We start from the raw sequence: 5,749 nt of genomic DNA, 5'->3' as shown, positions 1-5,749 counted from the left end.
TGTGCCTCAGAGCTTCATCTTTAAAGTGAAAATATTAATAGTGTTTACCTCAGGTTTTTAAATAGATTAGGTTAGATAATTTGTGTTAAATAGGGTAGTGTCTAGCACAAAACAGTCCTGATTAGTAGTTAACTCTACTTATTATAGTTTGTTCTAAGTATTTAGTGAGTTAAATTAACTCAACTCTCAGGTAAAACACTTCTTACTTTCTCACCTCCTATCAAAATTCTATTCTGGCTTTAAGGACCTGACCATGAGCCAGCTCCTCTTGAAGTCATTCCCAGTGTCATCAGGATTATTGTTTCACAGTGTGGTACACTCCTAATTTTCCACAGCAGCTAACTATAACATCTGTTAGCTTCAGGAAATAGTTGTGGTCAGCTATAGTTAGCAATAATGTAAGAAATAGCTATGAAGTTACCAACTTTTTCTCGTGATAATAGAAAAATGATTATCTAATCTTTTGTGTTTTGAATCTAATCTTTCCACTGTCGCACCTAAACATGTAAAAACTATTCTTGCAGTAGGCAGAATACTTTGAAAGTCCTGAGTAGGAATATTTAAAACAAAAACTCTATACTTGGTCACAACTACAGCAGAATTCTAATTTATAAATTGGAAGGCAAAAACCTCTCAAGGTCCCCAGGTAGCGTTAACATATCAAAGATGAAGTGTTTACTCAATATGCTAGTAAAATCCCAATTTAATTCAATCTTTTCCCATACAAGAATTGTTTTGGTATCTGAGGAACCATAGTCAATTTTCTAGGTTATATTAAAGCATGTTTTTGATGAGGTAATACATAAAGATGTATTTTCCTATAATGAAAAGTAAACATATAGTAGGCATTTTCCCTGAATAAGATGAAAGGGATTTTACACTTGTCAGGACTTGATAGCTTGTTAGGTTAGCCATATGCCATGATGTGGTTCAGGAGGGTAACACAAATAACCAGAAGAGTGGTCGCAATGTATTTTGACGTTGCTGTGTTTTGGTCATACCTTTTGAAACTGAAACATGACAGTACTCTAAATCAGTCATTGGCTGATTGGTTTTCAACACTAAAATAACTTTTTATTTCTTTTCTCTAGTTATTTAATGAGAATAATCTATACAATATTAGGTATTATTTTATATTTTAGTAGGATCGTACTTTAGTGGGATCATAGCAAACACTAACCTGTCTTGACTAAGTCCTAAAATCTTGGGAGATGATATACATATGTATATATATTTAAATATCTGAGATCATCTTAAGGCAGCAAAGATTATCATCATAGTGGCAAAGATTGGGAAGAAAGAAATGGAGAGTGTGATATAAAATGAAGTGGCAAAGAAAAAGCCTAGAAAGGCAAAAGCTGAATTCTCTCTCAGGTTTCTCAATGGGATTGTGATTCCTTATACAGGTCACTTTGAGTTTTTCAGCTACAAGTGTGAGGAATATGAGAAAATAATATCAACTACTTCAAATGCATGTACTTGGATTTCATGACAAAGGAGGTTTGATTCCATTAGGCACTTGGACATAGACTTTCAAGCCCTAGGAAATCCTTGGATTACAATGAAACAAGCATTTTAGTAAAGGCCTAGGAACTCCTAATAATAAATCATTTCTTTCTCTTTAACATAATGATGTTGAAATGTAAGCTCTACATATTTTGAATTCCATAAAAGGATATGTGCTAGTATAATTTATGGAAAAATCATAAATATTTGAAAAATCAATTCCACAGCATCTCTCATCTAATTCTAACTTATTTTTTATTTTAAATTTTATTAATTTTTTAATTTTGATTCCAGTACAAACATAAAATTCTAAATTCTTATTAATTAAATTTTTAGCACTCATAGAAAAGAGTAAAAGGCAATATACTGAACCAATATCTGTTGCTATTGGTAAAACTGGCATTGAGCAATCAAGCCTTAAAAGCCTTTCTTAGGAGTAAATTTAGGAGTAAACTATCTCACTATAATACTGTGAGATAATCCTAAATGGACATTATTAAACAGTGACAGGCAGTGCACATATTTTTCCTCCCCTTTTAATACCCTTTTTAGTTTATATGCAGAACTGAATTTTTCTCCCTCCAGTTCCCATTCCTGCCATTTCCCAGGATGTGACACATACAATATTGGATAAATACAAACAACATTTGATAATGTTCACAATTTGAACCCAGCAATTGGAGGTGGAGCTCCCCTTCTTATGAGAAAACACAAACTGAAACCTGGAAGGCAACTTTAACAAGCTGCAAGTCTAAGAAGAATAAAGACAGCCTCCCTGCTAAGAAGAGCACAAAAACAACCAACTGACTTTGCAATTGACACAGTCTGCAATGTTTCTATCATCCTCACAGCACAGAAGCCCCCAAATCTGATATGATTGGGTTGTTCCACATGTGAGGATCAAGAAGCCAGGTGAAAAACGCCATGAATAAGGACCCAGACGGGGAGAAATAAACTCAGAGAAAGAAAGCAACAGTGAGCTTATAAACAAAAATTCTAAAGCACATGAAGAAATCAAATACCAAATACAGCTAATCAAATCAAGAATTGGCACATTTACTCCAATTAATTTTATGAAATATTCCAATAAAGACTTTGAATACTCAAATTGATAAATGGAAGAACACTTCTATTTTTTAAATGGCAAGGAATAATTTTTTAAAAAGGAAAAAAAATGAAAATGGCTAGGCATGAAAGAGAACAAATTCTATACATTTATATACAAATCATGGTTATTTAAATTTGAAAAATAATTTCTACATTAGTGTAGAAGAGAAAACCAGTGAATTAGAAGAATAATTTAAGGAATTCATTAAGAATGCAGCATAGAGGGGCACTTGGGTGGCTCAGTCATTAAGCGTCTGCCTTCGGCTCAGGGCGTGATCCCGGCGTTATGGGATCGAGCCCCACATCGGGCTCCTCCGCTGGCAGCCTGCTTCCTCTCCCACTCCCCCTGCTTGTGTTCCCTCTCTCGCTGGCTGTCTCTCTCTAGCTGTCTCTCTCTGTCAAATAAATAAATAAAATCTTTAAAAAGAAAAAAAAAAGAATGCAGTATAGAGAACAAAGAGAAACTATAAAATATAAACTCAAAATAACATGGTACAAATAAATTCAAATATGTTAATTAAAATACTGTGAATGGCTCAAACTCACCAATTAAAAGACAGATTACAGATTTTTTTCCAATACAGCTATAAATTGCTAGCAAGAGGTATGATAAAGTGATGAGGAAAACTGTATTATGTAAATACTAACCATAAGAAAACTAGTACAGCAATATTGATATAAGGTGGCACAGAATTTAAGGCAAAATATTAATAAGGATATCGTGTACAAAAAGAAAGGGAAAAATTCACTTAAGAAATGTTAACAATAATGAGCTTATTTACAACTAAGAACTAAAAGTCTTGAAATATTTAAAGCGAAACAGACATAATTACAAGAATGGATACCTCCATAATATTAGTAGAAGATTTCAAGGAACGCTAGTTGAAGCAGACTACATATTGGTTAGCATATGGTTTTGAACAACAAATTTAGGAAGCTCAACCTAATAAATATATACAGAACTCTATACCCAAAAAATGAATGCATACATAGACTAATAATTAAATTGATAATGTAGTAGATTACAAAGGAAGTGTTATCATAGTTCAAATAATTGGCAATAAGTCATATTCTGTGACAGTAGTATAATGTAATTTGACACCACTAATCAGAGATCATAAAAAATTAAATGTCCTGTTAAATAATATGTTCTTTTTTTTTTTTTTTAAGAGAGAGAGACAGCCAGCGAGAGAGGGAACACAAGCAGGGGGAGCGGGAGAGGAAGAAGCAGGCTCCTAGCAGAGGAGCCTGATGTGGGGCTCGATCCCGTAACACCGGATCACGCCCTGAGCCGAAGGCAGACGCCTAACCGCTGTGCCACCCAGGCGCCCCTAAATAATATGTTCTTGTGTTAAATTACAGTGGGAATTATGGGAAACAAAATAATTAGAAGTGAATGGAAAATTAAAACTATTAAAATACATATATGTATACACACACACACACACACACACATATACACATACATGTGTTGAGGTATAGATAATTATCTCAAAACCAGTTCAATGAAATTTAAAATGTTAACTTTATTTTATAATATTATGTGAACTTTTTTTAAGAAAAAGGATTTAAAATAAATGAGGTACACATTCACCTCAAAAAAAAAAAAACAAGGAAAAGGATTAAAAATAATACAGACTAGTTGTATTAATGTGAGTTTTTGCAAAATGCATAAAAGAATATGTAAAAATCAATAGTGTTCTTATACACTATTGGCATAACTACCAAAATATCAAACTAATAACTAGTAGTACTAGTGAGACAATTTGGCAAGGTAATTAAATAAGTGACACATAAAAATCAAGTCTTAAAATATATTAATAATTTCCCAAAAGAAATAAAATAGGAAAAAATAATTTATTCATAATAGCACCAAAATTATAAAGTACATAGGAATAAATCTAATAGTAAATGTTCAGTGTGTTCATGGAGAATATTATAAATCTTAGTTGAAAACAAAAATACACATTCTTCTAGATGGACTCAATATTTTTAAAATGTCAATTCTTCTCTAATGTACACATTCAGGAAAATTCCATTAAAAACAAGTTTTCCATGAAATTTGATAAGCTGATCCTGTAATTCAGATGGAAGAGCAAAGAGCCAAGAGTTGTAGAATTTTAAAGAACAAAGTGTAGGAAACTTACCCCCCTGATGTAAAGATCTACTTTACCCCCACCTGATATCAAGATCCATAAATCTACAGAAATTATGGCCTTATAGGAGGGCAGTTATGATGAGCACTGGATGTTGTATGTAAGTGATGAATCACTAAATTCTACACCTGAAACTAATATTACACTGTATGTTAACTAACTGGAATTTAAATAACAACTTAGAAAAAAAGGAAATTAGGGCCTTATAGATCTACAAAAGAAAAAAGAGAGGCAAAAACATATCCACAAAAATATGAGAATTGATGCATTACAGATACACATTACAAATCCCTACCTACCCTTGAGAACTTGGAAACACTTCCTTTACAGCAGGTCCTCATCATTCTCTGCCTCCAGTTACTGGGATACAATGGATTCCATCTGGAATGAACATCTTATTCAGATGGAGCCAAATGAATTACTCTCTTCTGGAAGTTTAGAACTGACATCCAGAAAACTCTAACCAGTTAACTTTGGACATTTATAATCAGGATGCAATAGTGCTATTGGAGAATTCTATTTTAGGAACTATATATCTAGAAGAGTAAGTCAAAAGAGAAAATCCACTGACCAAAACAGAAAAATGAAGTGGACACGGAAAAAACAAACAAACAAAAAAAGATGGGAAAACATAAAAGCCAAGAGAAACTCCATTTCTGATGGCTTTTCATGTTCCTATTGATGCCTGTTTTCACTCTAGTCCTGGAGTAGTTGTCTTATTTCCTTATGATATGTTCTTTTTTTTCCCCTTAAACGACTTTGAGGGGTTTTGGTTATTTCCAGACAAAACACTTTGAGTGAATGAGATTGATGATTATCAAATTTCCATTGGCCTTAAGAATTTAAAAAAGTGATGCCCAACTTTATAAAATACTAGGATCTCTACACCTTCAATGATGGAGCAGCTTTATAGTTACATAAAATTGATCCCAATGATATTTTTTAAATGAGGAAAGAGTATACATAGAAAAACCAGTATT

The 5,749-nt window shown here is 32.8% G+C and overlaps 1 long non-coding RNA gene across 1 annotated transcript in view; it reads left to right on the top strand.

Moving 5' to 3' along the window:
- The window catches only part of LOC123789046 (uncharacterized), a 170,692-nt gene that overhangs the window by 90,287 nt on the left and 74,656 nt on the right, over window positions 1–5,749 (top strand). The gene's annotated exons all lie outside the window — the stretch shown is intronic.

The sequence above is a fragment of the Ursus americanus genome, chromosome 3 (assembly GCF_024610735.1).
Source record: "Ursus americanus isolate L20-20 chromosome 3, mUrsAme1.1.p, whole genome shotgun sequence".
Taxonomy (NCBI): domain Eukaryota; kingdom Metazoa; phylum Chordata; class Mammalia; order Carnivora; family Ursidae; genus Ursus; species Ursus americanus.
Note: the sequence above shows the minus strand (reverse complement) of the source record. Positions and strands in the feature narration are given on the sequence as shown.